Here is a 12110-nt window from a genome sequence, read left to right as displayed (position 1 = left end):
AAACAATAATAACTAAGACTGAGACACGATATGATATGCAAGAGCAAGACTGAGTACAGAATATCAATGAATGTAATGAGATGACAGTGAGAAACGACCACTCGGGTCTCAACAATATAGGCGTGAAGCTCTAACAGGATATCTAGCATGTTTTTACAGCACAATTACTTAATCACATGATAGAAACACGGATATCAACATGAAAGAGTTACTAGGCGGTGCCATGGAATGACCTAGGCCGCAAATTCTCATGGTGCATGCCCACACGCTCGTCACTTGGCATTTGCATCACCTCAATAGTAATCATGGAACATATATTTTGGGGTTTCGAACTTTCAGCACCAAGTTTGAAAGCGTTACTTACCTCAAGTCAAGCCAAACTCTAGCCCGCGATGCCCTTGCCTCTCAATTCGGCCTCCAAATGCCCCGAATCTAACCAAAATCAGAACCATAACATCAAAATATGCTAAGGAACAAAGCCCACACGAAAATAATCAAATTACATCACAAATCCCGAAATTGGTCAAACGTGACCCCCGGGCCCACATATCGAAATCCGACAAAAATTATATCAATAGAATCCTTATCCTTCCACGAGTCCGTACATACCAAGAACATCAAAATCGTACCTCAAATGGCCCCTCAAATCCCCAATTTACACTCTCCAATTCCAAGCCCTCATTCCCCAATTTTTGCCTTTAAATCCTACTAATTTCATGTCTAATTAATTAGAAATTACCATAGAATCGAGTACTGAGTTCAAAATTCTTACCTCCAAGTGTTTCCCTTCGAATCCATCTTCAATCCCTCTCAAAAAGCTTCAAACCCGGCCAACAATGGTGAGATATGGCCTAAAAATCGCGAAAATGGTTATTTAAACATTCTGCCCAAGTATTATTTCTTTTTTCACGAACGCGGTCAAAGCCTCGCATTCGCGAAGCACAAAAATTCCCACTACTCAAAATCCTCTTTCGCGAACGTGAGCTCCATCTCGCGAACACGAAGCTTTAGCTGCCCAGGCCTTCGCGAATGCGTCACCTCCATATGAACACGATGAACAACTACCAAGGCCCCCAGCTGCTCCAACTTCCCTACGCGAACGCGAGACCTACATCGCGTTCGCGATGCACACTCTGCCAAACCCTTAGAGAACGCGAAGAGTAACTCACCTACCTCACTCCATATCCCTTCGCAAACACGAGTGCCCTCTCGCGAACGCGAAGGGCAAATCTCTGCAACAGAAACAACAAAAATCTACAACTCTCCAAAATCACGAATTGGTCCGCTAACCTCCCGAAACTCACCCGAGGCCCTCGGAACCTAAACCAAACATGCCAACACATCCCATAACCTCATTCAAATTTAGTTGAGCCTTCGAATCACTCAAAACAACACTAAAACACCAAATCAACCTCGAATTCAAGTCTAAGAACTTAGAAACTTTTAAAATCCACAAATAACACCGAAACCTATCAAATCAACTCCGAATGACCTGAAATTTTGCACATACATCACAAATGACACTACGGACCTACTACAATTTTCGGAATCCCATTCTGACCCTGATTTCAAAATTTTCACTACCAACCGGAAAACACCAAAATTCCAATTTTGTCAATTCAAGCCTAAATCTACCCCGGACCTCCAAAATACATTCCGATCACGCTCCTAAGTCCAATATCTCCTAACGGAGCTAACCAACTCATAAAAATCCAAATCCGAGATCGAGTACTAAAAATTCAAAACTTGGTCAAATCTCTCAAATTTAAAGCTTCAAACTGAGAATTGTTCTTCCAAATTTGTTCTGATTATCCTGAAAACCAAAACCAACGATTTACATAAGTCATAACACATCATACGGGGCTAGTCACGCCCGAGAACTGGCGAGAAAAGTGCAAATGCTCAAAATGACCGATCGGGTCATTACATCCTCCCCCACTTAAACATACATTCGTCCTCGAACGTGCCCAGAGATGTTCCCAAAACCATCAAATCGCTGTGTAACCTTACCATGCACATACTCGGGGGTGATCCCACGTCACCCTATCTCATATAGGTTCGATAGCACCACGTACCTAAAATTTCACAATCCAACCTAGCCTATAAACCTTAGAACCAAATTTCCACTTCTGAAATTATCTTTAAGATCATAATCTCATCTCTACACACCGAATAAATACAAACATGTTGTATCAAGCCATAACCACAATTCAAGATGGAAATCACAGGATATACCATACCACTCGAACACTCATAGAGAAAACTTCAAATCACAGCAACTGCTCAAAATAACCGAATACTAATAATAAACTTCTTATCAAATAAAGCCTCATTCCAACACTTTCGCACTGACAACGATGAATGAAACACACAGAAAACCATAACCATTCCTCAGATCAACTAGTCGTGGGGCTCCCTCTCCTTCGACAAGGACTATAGTAAATTCTAAGCCGAATCTCGATATTATCTTTCCAACATGCTGAAATCGAATCTGATGGTATTAATTCTAGATCCCAATGACCTCACCTCATCCAACACGACTACTCTAGTGACATGATACATCGGTACAATCTAAATCCACAACTCGTGCGACCCATGCACCAATATGCAACAGTCCAAACATACTCAAATCATGGAAAAATGGCTAAAATGAGAGAGCTGTACCGCAAGCTCACCAGTACCACCACAACACAAAGCTGAGAACCCATCGCACATTGTAGACCCAGAACACACGAATCTAACTCGAAGGATCATACCTCCACATAACTTCTCTACAATGCGCGACCTTATCCAAACACTGGTCCATATGAAACACCTCAAGTTACTATGCTCAAAATCAACAACCACGCGCAATTTGATGTCTAGAACCAAAGCAAATCGTCATAGCCACGGCAAAGCAAGTGACATAATACCACACAAGCCTGAAAGGACACAACTAATACGCCATCTGCCGAGCAATACCCAACATTTTTCCCGCTCGAATTCCACTATGAGACCCCAATAGAACCGCACCATATGTGCCTATAACTAATAAATCATAATGCCTCGCAACACGGAGAGATAACTCATAGATCACTCCAGAATACTAATAAGCTCAATAACAATCGAATCTACACATCCCTCAACAATAGCAACTCGGAGTCAACAAAGCCGACTCGATGCTGAACACACATCCCTATTGGCCTGCCAATGAACCCCTTATCAAGGAGTTCTTAAGGCTGCTCCTCCAACTCTTTTAACTCCGCCGGTGCCATACGATACGGTGCCCGGTGACCAAATCAATATCGAAATCAATAACTCTGTCCGACGGCATGCCTGGCAGCAGGAAACACATCTGGAAAATCCCTCACCGCCGGAACTAAATCAATGGTAGGAGTCTTTGCACTGACATCCCTTACAAAGACCAAATAAGAAAGACAACCCTTCTCAACTATTTGCTAGGTCTTTAAAAATGAAAAATCACCCTACTGGAAACATAATTCATCGAATCTCGTCACTCAATCAGTGGCATCCCCGGCATAGCCAATGTCGTCGTCTTAGCGCAACATCCCATAATAACACGACATAGAGACAACTAGTCCATACCCAATATCACATCAAATCTAACATACTAAGCAACATAGGATCCACTCGGATCTCCAAACCCCCGATAGTCACCATACAAGACCGATACACGCGACCCACAACCACAACATAACCTGTTTGTGAGAACTCTCAATCTCCTAATCCATATAGCACACGAATCACCATATCCGATCCCAATATCCACTGCCCGAACATCTACCACATATCTGATACCCAATCATTCCACGGGGGATACTCCTAAATTTTTCTGTGCCACTAAGCAAACTTGAATATCAGTTGTCGATCCAACAAGAGAGTGCCGCAATACTGATGAAGTATCCATAACTCAAACACATCGCCTTTTCTGAAATACACACCCTCATCAAGTCATACCAATCAGTGATCTCATTTATCTAGTCATCTGAAACTGTCCATGCTGCCTAAGAATTTATGATCTTCCTTTCCAAACTGATCTGTGACCTTACACATGCAAATCTTAATTCTACACAACATACCGCATATACCATATCATCCTAGGATAAACATGAGAACTTCATATCTATTCCGATCCACAAGCAACTACGTACTCAACTAGCCAAGAACTTTCCATTTAATCCAATCTAAAAGAAAATCACTATACCTCACATGCTCCTCATGCCAGTAGAAATTGTACACCTCCGACCGTAGTAGAAACCATCAAGATCTCTCTGAATCCCATTTGCACAAAACCAAACTACCAGGATTGAATTCCTCTAACTCAACCAAGTTACGCATGCCCTCAAAACCTAAGAGCATTGCCACTAAACACCTGTAGAAACCCACTGCATCATAAGCACCCAAGAACCGATCATATCCATTACCATGCTGATCCAACCTACTACCAAGCTGTCCTAATTCTCCGAGTTCCTTCCGAATTACCTTCAAATTACGTTTCCTTGCTAGTACATCACTATACTTAACTAAAACTTGCCCCATGAACTTTAGCATAAAACCACACCGTACTAAGGCTCATAAACCATTGTATTCTTTTAAAGCACCCCCAAAAGTACCACAACTGAGATACCCGCTCCGAAGAAACCTTCTGCGAATCTAAAGTCATTACCTTCACCATCCTGATGTTGATGTGTAGAATCCATAATGATATAGAAATGCCACAAGTCTTAATACCCTCCAATGTAAACCTCAGTTTCTTGTCAAATGCACCTCCTGAAGATCTCCAATTATTACATATAAGTCTTGAACGCATTAAAACCATTCTTGGGAGTCATCCACTCTACTTAGGTTTCAATTACACTAATCAAACAAATTGAACGACCTGTGCCCCATTAGAATAGCAACACCTATGGAAGTAATTCCACCTTAACGCAACCAAATAAATTCCTACTCTATGCGTCGTACATCCTTCACCATTAACAACTCAAGTCATTTTGTGATTCTCATTCACCCATAAAGCATGACATAACCTTTATTAAAATTTCCTTTACTTGAGTCATCCTCAATCTAAACCCCTGCAAGCCACAACTGATTCACTAATATACCTCAAACTGAAACCAATACAACAAATAACTGTGCAATCAACTAATCAAAAGCGGACTCCCCACTTGGCTCAAAGCCAAAGTCAAAACACATAGAACTCACAATGCCCATACTCTACTACTGCCATAATACCATGGTGAGGTTAAACTAAATCCTTCATAAGCTCGTGCAACACTAACCATCTAGTACTTCAAATCATCTGCAAATCTCACATTCATCCTCGTAATAGTCAAGACAAATCTCGTAAGCGACCCGAGCTCAAATTGCAACAACACACATATATTTCAGTAAAGTTGACTTTCAACAAACAACATAAGGATCACACAACTTCAGAACACTCCGCAGGAGATAACCCACATGCTCTGTCCCAAACAAACTTCTCTTTATACCCTTCCATCGCCATAAACATCAGGCAATCACCAAATCTTCCTGAGTCTAAAGTCAAATCGCAACGTAAAATCCACCTCATCCCCTAACTAACAACATGAAAAGATTCTTCATTACACCCTAACTCGTGCTATACATCAAATCACGATGGAAATCAAGCACCAAATAGTTTTTTCTACCCTCAAACATACCCTTCTCATCACATTCAAATCATATGGACACATCTCGCAGTCACATCATGCTCATCACATAGCCATCCGGTCATCACTTCTACTAATAGAGACACTACCGAACATATAAATCCAGAAGCACGTGCCCACACAATCAACGCCTCAGCGCTCAAGCTATAGATAAAACCCGGCCTCAGGTCCTCCAAACTAGCCCAACATCAACACACAGAAATCACATCTCGCCCTTCGATCAGAGAATCACAAGCTGTTGATGCACAACTGATACCGAGCGCTCATGCGCGCACAGGAATGTGTGGAAGGAATTCAAGGAGTTAAGCTTCAAGCTGAATCAATGTCGTACGATAGAAATTCAAAAATGTGAAGTTTATTTACTAAAGGTTCTGCAGCCTCTCGAAGATAAGTACAGATATCTCTGTACCGATCTGTGAGACTCTACTAAACCCGCTCATGACTCATGAGACCTATGTAACCTAGGCTCTGATACCAACTTGTCACTACCTAAAACCCGACCCATCGTGATGGCGCCTATCGTGAAACTAGGCCAGCCTCAACTCAACAATCAACACGATAATAATAAGTTTGAAAACATTTACGGAAGCTTTTAACAGTTGAAGAATTATTTGAAACATAAGAAATTCCAAGAATAGATAGAATCTTGCCCAAAACTGGGGTGTTACTGAGTGCATGAGCGTCTAAGGAAAATACACAGTCTAATATAATATTTAAGGGAACAACTGGAAAGTAAGGTGGAGAGGCAAGGCCTGCGAACGTCGTGCAGGTACCTCAATAATCTCCTAAGCCAGAAGCCTCGATCAACAACCACCACTGGATCCAAAGTGCCTGAATCTGCAAACGAGGTGTAGGGGGTAACGTGAGTACACCAACTCAGTAAGTAACAAGTCCAACCTTTGGACTGATAGGTAGTGACGAACTCAACCTCCTCAAGGATAACAGAAATAATATACAGAAATGAAGGCATGCTTTCAGTTAAATAAACAGCTCGAACAGTAATACAAAGCAAGTATGAACAAGGTAAAGAAGTGTAACTCTGCTACATCTACATGTCAATGCACATGCTGTATGAAATGCACCATGCTAAGTGCCTCATGTGCCCATAATCTCAAATGCTCGTCCACTCAGTACTGTATATGGCTCGTACGGCCCAGGGAAGATCCATACCGGAATATATACATCTTTGACAACAGTCACTCAATACTGAGGAAGGTCATTCCAGCCTGTGGAGAAGATCCATCTATAGATAACAACAATGATGACAACCTTACAGCCACTCAGTAATGTATATAGCTCATAAGGGTTAGGGAAGATCCATCCCGGAATATATGCACATCACAGATCATCGGTCTCCAGTACCGAGGAACAGGCCAACCAGCCTCATGGAGAATATCCATCTCCATACCAAGGGAAGATCCATCCCTGAATATAATCAACTGCGCTCACTGGGGGTGTGTTACATACTCAAGAGGGGCTCCTACAGCCCAAACACTATCACAAGCCAACAAAGGCATATATCAATAATCCGATGTGGCGTGCAGTCTGATCCCATAACTGTCACTCACAATCAAGCTCTGCCTCACTCAGTCATCACTCTCCAGTCTTACACACACAGGCTCACAATATCATGAAACTAGCCCGAAATAATGATATGATGTGCCAAATAATAATAACTGAGAGTGAGACACGATATGATATGCATGAGCAAGACTGAGTACAAAATATCAATGAATGTAATGAGATGACAGTAAGAAACGACCACTCGGGTCTCAACAATATAGGCGTGAAGCCCTAACAGGATATCTAGCATGTTTTTACAGAACAATTACTTAATCACATATTAAAAATACGGATATCAACAAGAAAGAGTTACTAGGCGGTGCCATGGAATGACCCAGGCTGCAAATTCTCATGGTGCACGCCCACACGCTCGTCACTTAGCATTTGCATCACCTCAATAGTAATCATAGAACACATAGTTCGGGGTTTCGAACCTTCAGAACCTCTAGCCCGTGACACCCTTGCCTCTCGATTCGGCCTCTAAATGCCCCGAATCTAACCAAAATCAGAACCATAACATCAAAATATGCTAAGGGAACAAAGCCCACACGAAATAATCAAATTACATCACAAATTCCGAAATTGGTCAAACCCGAACCCCTGGCCCACTTCTCGAAATCCGACAAAAATCATAGCAGTAGAATCCTTATCCTCCCACGTGTCCGTACATACCAATAACATCAAAATGGGACCTCAAATGACCCCTCAAATCCCCAATTTACATTCTCCAATTCCAAGCCCTAATTCCCCAATTTTTGCCTTTAAATCCCACTAATTTTATGTCTAATTAATTAGAAATTACCATAGAATCGAGTATTGAGTTCAAAATTCTTACCTCCAAGTGTTTCCCTTCAAATCCCTCATCAATCCCTCTCAAAAAGCTTCAAATACGGCTAACAATGGTGAGGTACGACCTAAAAATTGCGAAGATGACTATTTAAACATTCTGCCCAGGTATTATTTCCTTTTTCGCGAACGCGGGCAAAGCCTCGCATTCGCGAAACACAAAAATTCCACTACTCAAAATCCCCTTTTGCGAACGCGAAGCTGTAGCTTCCCAGGCCTTCGTGAACGCGACACCTCCACATGAACGCGATGAACAACTACCAGGGCCCCCAGCCGCTCCAACTTCCCTACGCGAATACGGGACCTACATCGCATTCGCGATGCACACTCTGCCACACCTTTTGCGAACGCGGAACCCACATTGCGAACACAAAGAGTAACTCACCTGCCTCACTCCACATGCCTTCGCGAATGTGAGTGCCCTCTCGCGAACGCGAAGGGCAAATCTCAACAGAAACAACATAAATCTGCAACTCTCCAAAACCACGAATTGGTCCGCTAACCTCCCGAAACTCACCCGAGGCCCTCGGAACCTAAACCAAACATGCCAACACATCCCATAACCTCATTCAAATTTAGTTGAGCCTTCGAATCACTCGAAACAACACTAAAACACCAAATCAACCTCGAATTCAAGCCTAAGAACTTAGAAACTTTTAAAATCCACAAATAACACCGAAACCTATCAAATCAATTCCGAATGACTTAAAAATTTTCACACACATCACAAATGACACTACGGACCTACTACAATTTTCGGAATCCCATTCCGACCCTGATTTCAAAATTTTCACTACCAACCGGAAAAAGCCAAAATTCTAATTTCGCCAATTCAAGCCTAAATCTACCCCGGACCTCCAAAATTCATTCCGATCACGCTCCTAAGTCCAAAATCACCTAACGGAGCTAACCAACTCATAAAAATCCAAATCTGAGATCGAATACTAAAAATTGAAAACTTGATCAAATCTTTCAAATTTAAAGCTTCAAGCTGAGAATTGTTCTTCCAAATCTATTTCGATTATCCTGAAAACCAAAACCAACAATTTATATAAGTCATAACACATCATACGGGGCTAGTCATGCCCGAAAACTGGCAAGTGGAGTGTAAATTCTTAAAACGATCGATCGGATCATTACCGGAAATGATGAACTAAAAAGTTACATGCTAAGCATGGGCAAAAAGAGTACCAGAAAAAGCTCTTTGTCTATTTAACATGACATCAGATACTTTTAGAACATTATAAAAGTTGTCAAAGTTTACCAAAATTATAAAATACTAATGGCATCTAATGTAATAAACAGATAACTCGGGGGTATAAATATCTTTCAAAAATAGTGTTAGTTGAAAAGTTACACGATAAGTATGGGCAAAAGTGTCGGCGGATTAAAAAAAACTGATATGCATGCACAAAAAATTGCTTAGTTGGAGCAATCAAAACACTTAACAACACTTAAAAAATCAAAGACTCACAAATGTTGGTCGTGATGGATGAGGAGTTTGGGCTCAAGGATGGTATTGGTCTGAAGATGCAAGAATTTGGCCAATTAAGAAAAACAGAAGAGCTAAAGTAAAAATTACACGGACGTCTTATTTGGTCGCCCTCATTTAACCTATACTTATTTTTTAAAAAACTTTTAACTTGTACCAACTTTTTAAATAACTTCAATCCCCTTTCTCCTCCTCCTTCTCCTCCTTCGTTTTCTTCTTATTTCTTCTGCTGCTGTTGGTGCAGATTATTTTTCAGGTAAAATTTCTTTTAAACTGTTGGTGCATAGAAGTTAAAACTTTCTTTTGTACCTTTATATGATTAAAAAAGAAATCATTTTCCATAGTTCCTTTTGTGAGTGGAAACTATCAAGATACCATTGTTAAGATTTTAACAAACTAATACATAGATCACTTCCCTCATCCTCAGGAAGCTGTTCACTGGTTCCCAAACCTTCCTCCATCTGAAGCCTTCCAGTAGAGCAAGATGAATGGGAAAAGGTCAGTAGTGATTAGATACATGTATCAAGAACTCTAGCCAACTTTTCACGTGGAACAGATCTCTTCCTTCATTGATGACTTGAAAGATAGAATTTTTCACTTGCTGAGATTTTACCCCAAAGATTTTAACAAACTAGCAAGTTGTTTGATGGATGGATCCTCAGCTTATTTGAGCAGATCCTATTCTAAATCTAGCATCCAAATAACTTCAGCTTTAGAGCTGAAGTTCGACAGTTACAAAACAAAAACTTCAGCTATAGAACTGAAGTTCGACAGTTATAAAAACAAAAACTTCAGCTCTAGAGCTGAAGTTCGCCAGTTACAAAAACAAAAACTTCGCCAGTTACAAATAAGAACTTCAGCTCTAGAGCTGAAGTTCGCCAGTTACAAAACAAAAGCTTCAGCTCTAGAGTTGAAGTTCGCCAATTACAAAACAAAAACTTTAGCTCTAGAGCTGAACTTCAGGCCCGACTACTAGAATGCTGAAGTTTTATGTGATTGTCTTTGCTACTTCAGCCTCGTATGCTGAAGTTATGTGAAAAAGTGGGTACACTTACAATTTTCTTTGTAAAGTATGCACAAGTTAAAACGTGACACAAAAATCGGGTATAAATGCAAATGCTCCAGAACTAAAAGACCATCACAATGGCTTTCGGGCTTTATCTGAGATCCGGGTTGATGAATTAGGTACATTGAAATGGAAACACTAGCTAGGACACATGAATAGTTAAATAGCCAAACAGTAGCACTGATGTAGTAGGTTGAATATTGTTTGAAACTTCCCTTTCTCTCTGGTCTCTCTCCCTTGTTTATTTCTTCTGTGACTCTGTCTCTTCCTATACTTTTTTTTTCTGTTACTATTTTTGTTATGATAATGTCTATCTTCTTATTTTCTAATTCCATCTACTGATTAATTCGCAATTTCTATTTGCAATTCTAATGTTTGAGTCTTTGAGAAGTTCATAACTGTAATATCCCAGGTCATAAAAGAAGAGTAAGTAAGTAAGTAACTAACTAAAACAATAAATAAATAATAAAAGAAGAAATAAAGAAAGAAAGTTAGTGGGCCTAGCCCATATGAAGACTAGTGGCGTAAGCTTGATATATAAAGGACAAAAAAAGAAGAAGCTCTAATTAGAGAGGGTTTGGGATTTAAGAACCTAAAAATTATAAGAAGGCATATACGAGTAAAACGAAAAGAAAGCAGAGAAGGTATTGGCAGAAATCCTTCGATCAATAAGAACCAGAAGAGGTTGCTAGTGCATTCTTGGTACCGAAAATGCATACCCAACTGGATAATTTTTATATATCCTTGCGTCTCAGTGATAAGCTCTAGGAAATTACATGTATTTCTTTCTTATTTAGAGACAATTATTATTTTATACACACGATTTTATGGGACTAAGTAAATATGAGGTAAAGATTGAATTAAGAGTTTAAAAGATAAAGTTAAGGAACTTGGGAGAAATCCATGAGATTTTTTCCATGAATTAACTAGGTATATTATATGAATATGTTGTACTTAACAAATTTTGAATTGGTTTAAATCACCATTAGCGCGAGTAAGTATAAATTGACGAATTAAGAGTCAAACATGAAACCTGAGTAAGTATAAATTGACGAATTAAGAGTAAAACATGAAACCCAAGGGTTGGGTATTCTAAATTAGCTATAAATTAGCTTAAACAAGGAAAACTAACACAAGATCAATGTTGATGCGGTTATAGATTGATTGAAGAAGTCGTATAGATTGCTCGTAGTGACGAGTTTGATATTTCGATACGAGTACTGTGAGTAGTAACCTTACCGTAATTTGTGTTTCTACAACTAGCATGATTTACATATGATTTTAATATGGACATGTTACCGACTGTTTTGAATTTGCATGTGGGACAAGTCCTTTACTTGATATGATATCACTATATTTATTTGAGATGATTACAGTTATTTTGAATATTCTCATTGTTACTGAATATGTTTTACCGTTACTTGAGATAAGATTTATCATTATCGAAACAAAATTA

The sequence above is a fragment of the Nicotiana sylvestris genome, chromosome 5 (genome assembly GCF_000393655.2).
Source record: "Nicotiana sylvestris chromosome 5, ASM39365v2, whole genome shotgun sequence".
Lineage (NCBI taxonomy): Eukaryota > Viridiplantae > Streptophyta > Magnoliopsida > Solanales > Solanaceae > Nicotiana > Nicotiana sylvestris.
The sequence above is the reverse complement of the archived record's forward strand: the minus strand, read 5'-3'. Positions refer to the sequence as shown.